General features: G+C 38.7%; 2 long non-coding RNA genes across 5 annotated transcripts in view; one reads left to right on the forward strand and one right to left on the reverse strand.

The window, feature by feature from the left end:
* Positions 1-15803, forward strand: part of LOC137857712 (uncharacterized) — a 317831-nt gene that overhangs the window by 272103 nt on the left and 29925 nt on the right. The window contains exon 18 of the long non-coding RNA XR_011097242.1: positions 1920-2001. This is a non-coding gene — a long non-coding RNA (uncharacterized lncRNA). The remainder of the gene's footprint in view (positions 1-1919; positions 2002-15803) is intronic.
* LOC137857713 (uncharacterized) overlaps positions 1-15803 on the reverse strand; it is a 55887-nt gene that overhangs the window by 23798 nt on the left and 16286 nt on the right. The window contains exon 3 of one of the 4 annotated variants that reach the window (XR_011097246.1): positions 1587-3163. The exons of the other annotated variants lie outside the window; for them this stretch is intronic. This is a non-coding gene — a long non-coding RNA (uncharacterized lncRNA). Of the gene's footprint in view, positions 1-1586; positions 3164-15803 lie in introns of those variants that run through there. 4 annotated transcript variants of the gene reach the window in all.

Genomic DNA, 15803 nt, shown 5'->3' on the forward strand with positions numbered 1-15803 from the left:
AGAAGATCATAGTTAATCCTATACTAGACCATGAATTATCTATCATTATTTAAATGTTACACTTTCTGTATTTTTAACAGTGCATTAGTCAACATATTTTTAATATTTTCCAGCCTAATCAAGTCCTAACTGCAAAGAATATTTTGCCAAGAAAGAAGTGGACTATGTTTAAATTACTAGGACCTTAGATACGAAAGTTGTTGTATTTATGTGCAAGAAAACCTAAGAGCAATGAATATGAGAAGTCAAGGAGAACAGTTAGGAGATTACTTTATTATACTTACTGTTCCATATAATAATACAATAAAGAAACATAAACCGGTCTTCAGGTTTTGATAAGTTACAGATAAGTTGTCATGAAAATACAGGAACGGTAAGAATGAAGTATCTTATCGACTATCTGAACGTGCCATGGCAATCCTGGAAGAAACCTTTGTAATGTTCAGTTATACATGCTACTCATTTTTCTGTTAATTAGTGGTAACCTATTAGTCAACCCATCCCTGTGGTAACTGTACTGTAACGAGGGAGACAAACCAGGGATGAATTCACCCATGAAGTGGTCTGCTAAATTTTCACTTAGTAAAATGTAAATGTTTCTTATAGAAGGAATTTACATGACTCTGAAACACGGTCCAATTTTTCACTGATGTGGTAGGGGATTCAGACATTGTTGGCCTGATTTTATAAAAATCTTTGAAAACAGTCCATAAAATATCTGAGGAAACCCAAGAGGCACCCACACGTTTGGAAGCAGATTATAAGACAGCTCTGCTGTGCAGCCACAGTCATCTCCCTGTGTTCAAAAGAAACTGTATCAATTTCACATTTTTTGCCTTCCTAATGAGAATGTGTCAGAGCTGAAATAAATAAATAAGTAGGACCCCTGTCCAGGGAGCCTTGATGTCCTTCCCATCGTGGAGACCGGGAGGCCCCTGTGCTTCCTCCCTTGGCCGTGACATGCCCAGTGAATATTTCCACCACCCACACTTCATTCATTCTTAACTCTCCTCACCCACTCATCATTACAGCTGTGCAAAGCATCCATTACAAACCCTGAAGCCATGTGAAATCTACCTTCTTAACTTTGTTATGTGCTTCACACAGCTGGGATTGGTTGGGCTTTGGGTAAATTACCTTTTGAGATGATCTACCACGTTTTCATGCAAATTTGGGCCCAGGTTAAGATGGATGATTTATGAGTTGCATATTTTGAAAATCACTGAGAGAGTTTCATATCACTGCATCATGCTTCACTGTGTAGATCTCTGTCATATTCATGGTAATCAAAAAAGATATGTATATAGGACACTGCAAAAGGGAATAATGTCCCAGATGTGCTCTGTGCATTGCAAACAGTTCCTGGCCTGAAAGACCTGAGAAAAAATGAGCTCTTTTTAACTCTTTAACACTTTATTGATTCAAAGTGTAACTAACTCATAAATTTTTATTACATTCCTTTGTTTAGCACATACATATGTCAACAGGGTTTCAATTAGATACGAACTTGTGCAAATAGTTGCCGTACCTATGCTCTCAGACAGGAAGTAGAAGGAAACACAAACTATGAAATTCAGATTTGGAGCTAAATTTTCTATTGTCAAAATGAGAGATTTATTTGGTTGGTGATAAAGGTCTGAATTTGAAAAATATACAAAAAATTAAAAAGAAAAAAAAAAAAGAAGCGATTCAAAGGACAGGATTCAATGTAAGAGGCTCTGTGACTTCTTAGAGAGTATTAAAAAAACTAACAGTGAATTTCACGTTTTATTTTTTAAGAGAAGCCCAGACTATTTAAGGCAAGAACACCAAACAAATCATTTAACATCTCAGTTTGTAACAAAAGAACTTCCTTCATTTTGGCTTGTGACATGACAACATTTTATCTGTAAAACAATCTTTTCTCTTTTTTTTTGCAGTGAATGAATCCATGCAGATCATGAACACATTGCCAAATCATATTTGCGAAACACCGCTTCCTGCTGATACCCAAATATTAATGTAAGTGAAATCCAAATTAACTGCTTTAGTGTGTGGTAAATGTTGCATTGTCAGGAGGTGATTTCGTGTTTTTTTTTTAAATCCTTGAATGTGGACATTTATCAAAGTGCCTTCAAGATAAGTGAAGAAAAGTCTTGAGGCAATTTGTGTAAATCCTGAAAATGGCTTGAGCTGGAATTACCCTGGACTTAAGGTCATAGTGAGAGAAGTATCGAGACATGGGATGCAGCTGAGCAAATGTAGATATGTACAGCGTACGCAGTTATAACTGAATGAGTCACCATAGCATGAGGCACTATCAGGTCTCAATTTACATTATCCTTGATATTTAAGATCGGTAAGATGAACCACAGCCTATAGTTGCCTCCTTCTTCCCATCAGCTACAAGGCAGATGGGAGCGAAGAGCTGATGAGTAGCTCTCTACCTTCACGGTAGGTGAGGTGAGTGCCACTCTCAGTGTCTGCTGAACAGGGTTGAGTGCCCTCCCCACTGCAAAATTTGGTGAAGGAGGAAGGAAGTCAGAACACTCAGTGTTTCAGAGGTCAGCGCTCTAGCCTGTGCCACTGCACACAGAATTCTTCCCTTGGTCAAGAATCATTAAATAAAAACAGTATGTAAAAGATCGGCAAGGAAACATTAACAGTAAGTGACAAGAGGTATTCTGCGAAGAAATGAGCTGCAAGAGTAAAATAGAAGCAGGCTAGTACTGCAACATCAGAACCCCAAAGTGTACTTACAACAGTCTTTAATCACCACCTTCACCATGTCCATTTGTTACTTGTACTTGTTGAAACGTTACATTCGCCTTTTACTTAGGGCCTGGTTTTGTTGAAGTGCTGAGCATCCTCATCTCACATCAACATCAACACATTGTAGACTTATACCCAGGGAGAGATAAAATATGGCACGTAATGTTTCATATCACATATGTGTGGATAGCTGTGAATCAAGGAAACAATTGCTTTTAAATAAATGATGTGAGAATAGAAAAGTGATAACATAATGCATGATTTGAGAGCAAAAGCCCAGCTCCTTTGAATTCATTTCAATAGCAGTAAAGAGTGGTGCCATTAGCGGTGCTGTTCTGAGGAGTCCATTGGCATTTCCACTGTATATTATTGATTGCTGGGGTTGGTATCTGTCATTGCAAGTCATGGTGAGCTGCAATTTAATGTGAAGAAAAAAAAAAAAGAATGTTTAAATAGCTGAAATGATGAAAACCCTCTCTCTTCCTCTCTCTGCATCACAAACAAATAAAATACAATTCTGAAATTTTATGAAATTTTTGCCAAACCTCGTATCATAAACACCTTCCTTTTAAAGGAATGGGTAGTAAACAAGAAGATGAACAAGATAAGCTAGCTTAATATTTAAAAGATTTGCTCAACACAAATCCTTTGCTTTTCACAGGGGCTTTTGTTACAAAATGAGAAATACATTACAAGCCTCATTTAACCATAACATCAGGAAAAAAAAAAAAAAAAAAAAAAAAAAAAAAAAAACTAATGGCATACATTTGTAATGAATGCTCAAGTAAACGTATCTGTTCATCTATCTGTCCCAAATAGAAGTGTCATAAAAAACATTAGAACTGAAATTTACTCCCACTGAAGGCTGCAGTAGCATTTCCATTGGCTGGAATTGGTTCCTGGGAAGTTTGTTTCAAAGATGATTATCTTACTATCAGCAAGTCTAGGAACGTGGACTCCATGGCCTTCCACATGAACACTAAAGGGAATAAAGTGCTATAAATCCCTGTTTCTGCAATGATAAGTATTCTGGCCCCAGTCTAAGTATATAGAAATAAATTACAGTTATATGTTTTTAAAATCCTACAAAATCTCTGGGTTACCACATCTCCTATCCTACCAAAGGTAAATCTTCCAAGGCTCTTGTTAAAACTGTGACTTAAAAAGCAGTCTAGTGCCCATTTCAGTGTTTGTTATCAAATGGTTCAATTACTTCAGTTACAATTCCTATCTAAAGAAGGTCCCTGACTCTTTGTTTTGGCTATATACAGAATTTGCCAAATCTGTTCATAATCCAGAAATAAAGACTGGTTTATCTGGGAATTTTCAAATAAATTGGATAAGATTGTGACTCTCAATCAATATAAAAGTAGACCTGTAAGGGCTTCCCAAAGTTGATTTTAATTTGGCCTGGTAAATAACCAGTCTTTCAAAACTCTCTGATGGCTAAAGGTAGCGGCAAAGTATTTTGGTCATGCATGTCAAGCACATAGGTCAGAAGTAAGCAGATTTCTTCCTGGTTCTTCATCCTTTCTTGTATGTTTTATTCACAATTTTTCATTACTTGAGATGACTATGGTTATGTACAGCTTAGAACGGTACTCTACACATCGCTGCACACTTTTGAGCCACTACTAAGTGAAATTCAGCACCTCGTAAGATGTTTGGCTTGGAGAACAGGAGGGTTAGCTAGTGGGGGAAATCGGGTGTCCCTCTTGAGATGTTCTCTGTTCAAAAGATGCTTGAACTCTGCTGTCCTGAGCAGATGAGGACTCATGTAATCAGAAAAAGATTCCTTGCTCTCATTCCCAGAATCTTTTCAGCAAACATCAGGACTGAAATCCCCCTCTGCAGGCTCCTCCCAGAGCTGTGCGCCACAACTCCTGCAGGCTGCCTACCTCTCCTTCAGGTCTGCTTCTGAGCTCTCTCTGCTTTTGCGTCTGCTCTCTCTTTTCTACATACAACCCTGCCCAAAACAAACTCACCAAGGCTCCCCACCCAGATCTTTTAAATTCCTAGGCAACCTTGCATTTGCCTTTGTTTTGGGCAGAAACGTGTGCTGAACTGTCTTTTACTGCTCAGAAGAGAAGGGCGGTGGTTAAGCCTCCCATTTTCAACAAGGCTTAACCCAGCCTGCAACAAAACTCTCGGCAAGGATGTAACCACTTCACAGCTGTGTATGTGTGTGTGCGTGTGGTATGTGCAAAGGAATTTGCAGAAGAAATGGACATCCTTCCCCAGATTTCCAGCTGAACAGGAGACACAATCAGGATGAGGACAGTTTAGTTCATTTGCCAGTTGCACGTAGGAAAGATGCATAGTTCTTAGCAGTTTATTTCCGTTGGGACTGGACTAGAGATGCTGGTGCCCTTATGGTTTCTACTTCAGACATCAATGCACTCCCCAGCTTTTCTGTTCTGAGTTGACTCAATCTGAGACCAGTGTGGAAGCCAAGGAGGCCACACCTTGGCTACCCAGCGATGCAAGTTTTCTGGGCTGGAACCAGCCTCCACCTGACCAGCTTGGAGGGTGCAGAAGAGCCTTTCCTAATCTGCACTTGACTGAGTTCACAAGCCAATCTGTATCGGAAGCCTTTGCCTTCCTGAGACCATGAGATTTGGCATGGTTGGATTATCTGTGGAGGTCTCTCTGCTGATGCTTTGCCGTAAAAAACTCTCTGCTCACAGATGCATAAAATATTGCTTATTGAACTTGTGTGTGTCATGTACGTCAATACCCAATAATGCTAATGTTGATCTTAATAAGACAGCATTTTGTAACCTGGGTAGGCTTGTGTGTGATGTGTTCAGTGGTGGCAGGAGGAGTTCTCCAAAAGCAACGTAGTCATTTGTTAGCAGCAGACAACTTGTGTGACAGAAGAGAGTGGTCAGGAGTCGCTCCATAACCTGGCATCTTCTTATAGACAGAGTTTAAGAGTTATCACACATAGCCAACCCTAATCCCTTTTAAATGAAGGTTCTGTTTATAGAATATCAAGGTCAGGATTATAAATCCCAGAACAAATCACCAGGTATAATTAAAAGGAATAATGCCAGTTATATTTTCCAGTCATTCTCAGTACTTTAAACTTGGTCTCTGTACTCCTTGGACTTCTCACAGGTAAGTAGAGATAGTATCTCTGTGATCTAATAGTAACCCGTTTACTATAGGTCCTTTGTTTTTACCACTAGCTTGAAATACATACCAGTGTTACACATTGTATATGGCATAACAAACTAGTTAATTCTTTCAGTTTTGCACTGCTGTGTTCAACAGTGCTTCAGAAGTATTTCCAAAGAAATTTCCAACCTTATTTAGATAAATTCGCTTTGCCTTTCTCATTCTGTTTTTTTTTGTGGTCAGTTTCTAGCAGTCATCTTCAGTTCTCCGATGAGAAATTTACAGGAATAGAGAGGTTTCTTGACAGGTCACAGAATATTTAAAATATATATATATATATATATATTTTTTTTTCTTTATCACATAGCTTTGCAACAAAAAAAAAAAAATCTGATTCTGAGAGATAATGTACTTCCATCAAGGAAAGACAACAAAACAAAATGAAGTGCCTCATGAACTAATCTTTCTTTTAAAGAGGTAGCACTCCATTTTAAATTGAATACTTGTTAATGACTCCTTATAACAAACTTTAAAAATACCTAAATTAAGTTTAAAAAAAAAATGTTTACTGACAAGAAAAACGGAAAAAGGTGTTATGTTTTAGTACTGTTAACTAGAATATTTGTATTCTATCAGTACAGCCAATTACAGTAGTCAGTATAGTCAGTGGTATTTAACTAACAGATATTCAGTATAGCTAAAACAGTGGCTTGTAACACAACATACACAAAGCACAGTAAATAGTGAGACTAGCACAGAAACATCCAATTACAGAGGTTTATCAATTGCAGTAAAGCTGTACATAATTTTACTTTGAGAAACACACCAGGCTGGAAAAAAGGATAATTATACTTTGCAGGTAGAGAACAATTTCCTGACAAGAATCCAATTTATATTAAAAAATTGGGCTACATTTTTATGTTTTGATTTTCCAATGAAGGTGTAGGGAAAAAAGAATACAGACTTGTTTTTTTCCTCATTATTTGGTGGTCCTTCCTTGAAACTTTCCAAACCAAAGCCATTTCTCACATCTGGTTGGAACACAGATCTTTAAGACATTCAAGTAATTCAAATCAGATGTAAAAATCTAAGCTACACTATATGAAATTCAAGAACGATATAGTTCTTACAGGGTTAGACAAGTCTGCAGTATGGCACCTCTTTTAATCAATAACAGTCTCAGTTTCAGTTTATCTGTAAATATAATACTATAATTAAAAATGATCTACTGCATTAATTATTTCAATACCCAGTGTAGCAAATTACCAGATTAGTGACACTTTACATTTAAAATGTTATTAGCAATTTCTTATCACTTTACATGGCAATATGATCTGTATCACCTTATAGTTCCAATGGAAAATATTGAAGATCACTAATATCAATAAGTACTTCCTTATCTCAGCCATTTGTAACTGCTTGTATTGACTTTCATTACATTCCAGCAGTTCTGCTTATACCCAAATGGTAGTCATTAATTGCCACTAACTAAGGCACAACTATACATAATTTAAATTGTTTCCAATAAATGTTCAATTAATGTCTGTTATCTGCATTTAATTTCCATTGATTCCAGAAAGCTACTGTTGAGCTTAATTGCCACCATAATGAACACAGTTTACCGTAAGTGTCATTGGGTCTCCAGTAATACCACTGGACAGCTATAGGGACAAATTTCTCTCTTACTGTCAAGCAGTAGGGAGCAGTGCTACACAGAGATCACAGTGCAAATCAATGGCTAAAAACCCAAACAGCTGCAGCTGAAGTTGACCAAAGAACAGTATTTACATCAGCAACAAATGCATGCTTTTCTAGGATACCATTCCAGATGGCCAGAAAATATTCTAGAGGCTTCCTTAGGCTTAGTATGTGAAAATAAAAGGGAATTACAATAGACTGTTGAAAGAAACAGCGTTCTGGCTTGAAGTCTGTTCCACTTGGGTTAAAAAATTGTATCTGACAGAGTTCTAGACCAACAGAAAAATCGGTGCAACTTGTTTAATCCTTATTTTCTTTTTTTTTTTTTTCATTTTATTATAATTTTGTCCATACAAATACTTTGGCTGACCAAGGACTGTGAAGAAAATAAAACAAACCCTTATTTTAAGGACTGCTTCAGATATTTTTGGATAATGCAGGTTCATAGCAACACCTACAAGTAACTCATTGAGATTGGATCATTTTAACATATTGTTAGGTATTTTACATAAAAATCAGTTACATTTAGACTCTCAGAAACGGCCAATTCATGAGGAAAAAAAAAACAGTGGCTTAAGAGTGATCTTGTCTAATGTTCCTTTAGAAGAGCAAAACAAGAGAATCAACTTGCTGAAAATTAAATGCTACTACATTTTCAGAATGACATTTCCAATTTAGCATTGCAAATATTTTTTTCTTATTTTCTGTCCTATTTCAAATTGAGATCTAGATGAAATACTTAGCTTTTATTCAAACAAATCACTTGATTGACCAACATCATTTTATTCATAATCATGCTTTGTAATTGCTTTCTGGATTCTTTTATTGCTTTCACTAGGACTGGAAGTAAAACTCACCCTAAGACATTCCCTGAGATGAAAAATCTGTCTCTCAATGTGCTTCAGTAAATTAGAATATTTTTTCATTATCTTCACTTTGAATATGTTCAAAGTCTTGTCCAAAATAGAGTTTATTAAAATAGACCAGTTTAAAATTACTAAAAGCAGAGCTTTACTGTCAAGAAATTTGTCTCAGAAGGGAAGGATTGCTGCCTTCTAGCTATGAGTACTGTTAAGGTCTGTCCTACCAGTCAACATGGACCTCCTGTACAAAAGTTGCCACACATCCCACATTTTAGTATGGTCAAACCTCTTGTCTGCTATGAAATGACAGTAGAGTATGTCCTATGTTTTTATTACAGTCTACTGTTCCTTAATAGTTCTGCATTTGCTTAGAAAACGCAGCACACGTAGGCTGGAGAGGCACAAATTACCATTAGATCTAGGATCTCCAAATTTGAAGACAATCCTGGTAGGTGCTTATAGTGAACTGTTATTCTATTGTAGTGAATGTTCATCACTTACCACCAATTTCTCGTCACAGGAAAATGTGTGACTATCTCCACTGTCCCATTTCTGCCCTCTTGTACCTACGCTGCTCACGAGAGAAACAGGAATCTTGTAGACTTGACAATCCTAGCGTCCTGTAGAGCTAAAATCTGTAGTGTCAGGCCATTCTTTGAGGTGAGAGAGAAATACAGATTGAAAACCCAGATTTTTCTGGCTTGCAGCAGTGGTAACAGGGCTAATACACAATCAGGATATGCTCCCTATATAGCAGGCACCACAGGGCCCCCAGTCCAGTCCCTGCAACACCATGGACCTCCTAATTCCACAAGTTCACCTCAGGCAAGAGCATGAGCTGCCATGGCATTAGGTACAGGGTGGTGCTTGGGGGTGGGGGGAATTCCAAAACAAATTCCTGCCCTTCTTTCCAGTTTATGAGAGGGAGTTCTTGGGGTGGAGTAAATTAAACAAAGGAAATAGCATTAACAAATCAGTGCAATTTTTCTGTATATCTCTTCTGAGGCAAGAAAAGGTGGCCTCTTTTGCATCGTACTGTGAAGTTTGGAGCATAAAAAGAAGGACAGGTTTTAAAGACTGAAAATTCTGTTTTGTAAAATACCTTGACACCAGTATTTTGGGGAAAAAAAAATGTAAACTCAAACAGATGTCTTACCAAATGGCTAAAACCAAAGCTTCAGGGCAACATTTTACCCTGAAACTACATGGCAACCGGAAGAGCTTGCAGTAGGCAGACAATTGCCACATCTCTACTATTACACTACAAAGAGAGAAAAGTGGAGAGAAGTCTTCTTTTTCCTGTGAGAAAGGTCACAATATCTCAGTTATTGGCTTCCATGTTGCCTCTTCACATCACAGAAAAGCTACACTGCCTTGTTTCTACTGATTAGTTCCTCATCCTGCTAGGAAAAAAAAAAAAAAAAAAAAAAGGCAGAGAGGACAGAGAGGAATGAAGAAAGGAGAAGCAAAGGGCTGAACAAACCAATGAACAAATTAACTCATTTGTTTTGCGGGTGGAAACACAGTCTAAGAAGCAATGCTCCATCTGCACCCCAGAGGAAGTTCAGCTCTGCTGTGGCTTAGAACACATCACTGCAGCCAGGTCAAGAGGTGACAAAGTCTTGGGCAATAGTTAAAAACTTTGCATCTGAAACAAAAGTGGCACCTCTAAGAACCAAACCCAAATGTTGAGGGTAATGGGCTACAGGTTAAGGGACAGAGCATCCAGGAATTGCTGAGCCTCTCAGGCAGCCCTGAAATGCAAACCTGCATAACAAGGAGCTTATGCACACCCTGTAGAGGACTGATACTGTAAAGAGCTGATGCAAAGAACTGAACAAAGGAAACCATTTTGCAATGCACAAAAAAAAGGAGGAATTTTATTGGTCTTAGAGAACTTATCTTCTGAAACCTTATCTATTAACTATTTACACAGACATCAGTGATGACAGATATTATCTGCGCTTCCTTTTGATTCCTTCCCTTTCATGCCAACATTACCTGGTCTAAGCCTCTCCAGCTAGCCCACTGTCAGCAAGACTCTTGATCTTCCCATCCATTCCTGCTTCCTATTGCTTTTTTTTTTTTTTTTTTTTTTGTGGGCCAGACGTAGTGTCAACCCACAGCCATGTTTTAGTCCAAGCTCCTCAATGGAAACCTCTTCTCATAGTATCGAACATTAACCAGCTTCTCTACCATGAGCAAGATTTAGAGATTCACGTGTCCTTCATATGCAACAAAAATGAGAATTTCGCTCTTTTTTTTCCCCAACAGTACAGGTGAGGCTGTCCTCATCCACAGTTCGAAAGCATGCAGAAGAGACTATTAAAGACAAGCAGAACAAAATGTGTGCAAAATATGACAGATATTAAAGGAAAGTCATCTTGATGCCACAGTTGCCATGTGCTCCAGTTGGTGAAGCTCACCCTGTGCTCTGACATTACAGGAAAGCACTTGTCTTAAGATCCACTTCCTTGTGCAAGTTACCGAAGTTAACCTGAATGCTGCTCAGTATGCCGCTTCCCAACTGTAATAGCAACAGAGAATTGTTGCTGTCAAGAGCCAGAATTGTATTTGCATACATACATTTTTTGCCTAATTAAAACAAAAGCAAAGTTTTGGAAGTAGGTCATATAAGGAAAGAAGTGGTAGTCTCCAAACTCAGCTGCAGAGAAGTTTATCCTTCCTCAGAATAATGCTGCAAATAGCTTCATATAGACACCCACCATGAGAGCAAACAGTTATTCCTGTCTCCAAGTTGAAAAGAGGCAGCATAACATGCATAGCATCTAGTGCTTGCATGTCTTGAGCCTAATTTCCCAAATAATTTAAATTGAAATCACAGGCTGCAACCAATGTTTTGTCACACTGCACCAGATAAGGACATAATTGTTTTTCTCTTCCCATGCAAGAGTTTCCCTGTTCCTTTGGATATTCAGATTGCCACCATAAAAATAATTTTGCTCTTCAGCCTCCTGAAGTTTAAAACCTCAACAGTTTGACCTTCATTGATAAAATCTCCTGATTTTCCAGGCTCTGGAGCCTGGAAGCAAAAAAAAAAAATGAGGATTTGTTAAGGACTGTGGCCGGCTCATGAACATTTGTTAGCTCCTCCAATGCCACAGCTCATGCTGTTTTCCTTTCACACAAATTACCCTGGAAGCCCTGCCCGATGGGGCAGGTGCTCATAGGAGATAAGCAGCAGTATGAAAAGTTTGGGAATTAATCCCATTGTACAATAAACTTGACATCTAATCTACTACTTAGATTTGTAACACACCCAGTAGAGTTTAACTAATTTGCCATTGCACTGTTAAACAGCCTTTGTGGTCCATGTATCCTTCCCACCGCTTTTCAGCAGTACTGTAGAAAGACCCATTTTACTGTAAGTAAAGGTGCTCCACATGCATTTTCCTACATGTTTTTCAGTTTTGCATGTGCAGACTTTCACTCAGTCCTGGACAACAAACTCAGATGACAGTGGCATGGAGATCCCTTTTCCAGTGGGATCTTTTTTTTGGTGGGCAGCTTTTGCGGGGATTTGGACATGGACTTGGTTTCTAGCCACACAGCTTTATCAGGCTTCAGGTGCTTTTGAGCATGTGCAGGACTTCAAAACTTGTACATTTTAAATCTGGAAAAAAGATCATACGATCCTTAAGTACCTTTGGGGCTAGGCATCAGTTGAGCAAGGGGTTTCAGGGCTTAATTTCAGGTTAAAGGCATAGTACTTGAATTTAACTTCTGTACCAATTTAGATTCCTAAATATTTTCTAACCTAGTCACTAACCCTTAGTCACTAAGGCATCTGAATGAGTGGCAGAGATTAAAATAACCACCTTTGATAATTCCCTTAAATTCCTAAATTAAAAGCACTCCTAAGAGATACATAAATGGTTTGCCTGTTTCACACAGACCAGAAAATCAGGACCAAAGTCCAAGAAAAAATGACATATCAAAACATCAGCTGAAACAGAAGGTTCCAGCTGTTTCAAATGCCACTAAACCACAATGATTATTGCTAACATAAATAAAGCAAAATCTTAATCCAACGTTATCAAGGAGTGACTAACCATATTTCTCTGTTCTTCTGGTACTTTTATATAGTGCATTTTCGTAAGAAAAGAGAAGGATGGCATATAAGCTGCCACTTTCTCTTGTAGTATATAAAACCACAAATACCTACAAATGCACCTAACAAATAATTGAACTTAATCAGTTCATATTCAGCAGAAAAAAAAAAAAAGAAAAAAAAAAGAAAAAAAAAAGCTGTCAAACCAAAGTCTAAGTTATGTCCTTGATAACTGGCTTGGATTTTGTTGTTGTTGTTGTTTTTTTGTTGTTATTGTTTTTTGATTAGACGATGTCACTTCCTTGTGACCACCACAAATGATAACAGTTACAAGACCTTTATGGTTGCTAAACCAGAAGAATGGTTGGAATTTTTTGAAAATCTTTACAGCTTCAATAGTCACTCCAGACTGACATTTTGTATATTAAAAGCTATCTTTAAAAACTAAATAGGTGATACAGCATTCCAGAATCTGGCAAGACAGAAAAAAAAAAAAAAATCAAAGCCTGCAAATGCCAACCCATTGCACTTTAGCTACACTTTATGATTGTGGTGAATGGTTTGGGTCAGTTCATTTGCAGACTCCTGGCTCCCTTCATTCCAGCAAGAAAAATGCCAATAACATCTCTAAAATAAACCCAGCATCTCGTCCCTTCTATTTAGGGTAGCTCTTCCTCCATCCAACCACATCTCCAAGCACAATGAGAGTTCTCTTCTACCATCTCAGTAAACTTCCCTTCACTGTTGTCAAAAGTGCCTTTTTTCCATTGCTGGCATCCAGAGAATTTTCAAGATGTGTTCCATGAGTCATTTTTTTTCTACCCAAGTTAAACTGATCACACAAAGTTCCCCTTTCTTTTTTTTCCTCATTGCTCCACTATTCTGCTACTCTCCAAAATGTTCTCTGAGAACCCTAATTCTAGCTCCTTACAATACAAGGGAGAGGATCACTGAAGTTTGACACTGATTTAAATGTTACTGTAACTCCTTGGCATTCCAAAAAGACTCCTTACTAATGACTAAAGGAAAATATTTTTAAGGACACCACAGAATGCCTGCAGCAAGTCATGACACAGGGAAACCTGAGCTATCTGGAAGTGAGTCCTTTCTCATCGGAGCAATGGAGCCACAACAGGAGGACTGTTCAGGTCCAGGAGTGTGCTGCCTGGATAAAGATGATCTTCTGGGATCCAGTGTCTTATCTGTTCATGGCAGTTAATGATTAGTATTTTGGATAACAGGAATTTTCACAAGGACTTGTGCTTCTACCTCTTAAGAGATCGTTTAAAATCTCTTGCCTCTAGATAAGTATTCAGGTGTTTCTCTGTGATGTTTGTGTTGCTCCAGTAGCTACGAGGTCCTTGGCACTGGAATAGACATAACAGGGTGCAAAGATTTGAAAACCAAAGATGATTTTTTTTTCTGGACCTGACAATGGATTTAGGATTACATGTTTCCACCTGAGAAGTGAAGATGTCAGAGCACTGACACAGGTGAGGTTGTAGAGTCTCCATTCTTGGAGATATTCACAAGCCATACAGACATATCCTGGGCAATGTGCTCTGGGTGACCTTGCTCGAAAAGGTGGATGGGACAAGATGACCTCCAGAGGTCCCTTTCAACCTCAACCATTCTGTGATTCTGTGAGAAATACCAAACCTGTACTAATTGCTTAAAAAAAAAAAAAAAAAAAAAAAAAGGCTAAATAGATTCATGGGATTGGATAAGACAAATCTACTTGGTTCTCTGGAATGGAAGGACACACCACTGATGGTTCCAGATTTACAAATCAAGTTCCTACATGCTCAGGTAGTGGTAGAAGAGGTACTCAAGGACCAGAGTAATGAACACAACCGGAGTGAATGGAAGTTGAGTAAAAAGAAGAAAAGAGGTTCCAGTAGCTCCATCACCACTTGTCCAGTATAAAATTACTGCTCTGGACTCCTGTGCTGATTCATCTTCCACTAACATGAGCTGTCTGGTAGATTCACTGCTCAGATGTTCAGTCCTTTCGCATAAAGGGCCAGGTGAACAGCTGGAACACACAATCTCTATTTCACCTTGGTAAAATACAATCTCTTGACATCATTTAATTAGTGTATTTCACTCTTTTCCTATTGCAAACAGCCCATGTGTTTATGTTCGAATGACAAGATAATAGAGAAAAATGTCTTCTATAATTGTTCTACAAACTATATTGTTCTTTAATATGAACACAACAATAAAGTTGTGTTCATAAACTTACTGTTACCAATATAAATAATTACAAAACCATAAAAAATATAAACGCACGCAGTAACCAGAAGTATAAACCCACCACTACTAAATAGCACTTCATAACTGTGGCTCTGAATTATTACTCCTTCACCAACACAGCCACAGTATCCGACTTCATAAAATCCTCCTCTCTACAAATTAAATGAATTGGATAATTAAAAAAGCCTATGTTTAGTCCACAAAGTGAAACCACCATCACTGTAGCATGAAAACGAACCCACATTTTTAAAAAACAGTAACATATAATTCCCTGGCAGGCATGATCCATACCTACTTGTTCTCTATCCATTTGAAGCTGTGGGCAGCTGCTTTGCTCTTCATGATAGCCTCAGAAGTGCTGCCAACAACTTCAGGTCTAGATTAGAAAATCTTAGGGCTGGGACTTTGGCTTCCTACCTATCTACAAGACACTTCATTGTGAACAGTAAATAGAGAACTACAGACTGAGAGTAGAAGGCTTGGTATAAAAGGCATGGCACAGGCCATGTGTCCACGCAGGTCTTGTGCGAGGACCTGCCTGGCAGGGCTGGTAACAGACTCAGGCTAGGATGGCAGCAGCTGCTCACAGCCGTCCTTTTACTACAGCATCTCCTGCCACCACAGGGAGAGGAGTGCGCCGCAGTGGAGCAGCAGCTGTGCTTGTCCCTGCAGGTCTGGCAGAGGCGGAGATAACCAAAATTGCAGGCCTGATCCCGCAGAGGTCACACATACCCTACACCCCACTCTGCTAGCCTAGAGAAAGGAGGCAAAGAGCAGGAATGCAATTAAAACACAAGGTGTGTGATTCATGCAGAGGGTTGCGTGTGAGTGTTCATACACCGGTGAGGTTTAAGCAGAGCTGCCACATCCCCATGGGCAGGCAGAGCCCATGCGTGCACACAAAATACTCTCTGGTAGAAAGCAAAGGAGAGGAAGGGGAGAGAGGACATCCCTTTCCCCTTCCACCCTGCCAAGCCTTGCATCACCTTGCTGCTGCCAGCCTCCCTTCTCGTCTGCCCAGCCCAGGGCAGATGTTACGGTGA

This window comes from Anas acuta, chromosome 5 (genome assembly GCF_963932015.1).
Source record: "Anas acuta chromosome 5, bAnaAcu1.1, whole genome shotgun sequence".
Classification (NCBI taxonomy): domain Eukaryota; kingdom Metazoa; phylum Chordata; class Aves; order Anseriformes; family Anatidae; genus Anas; species Anas acuta.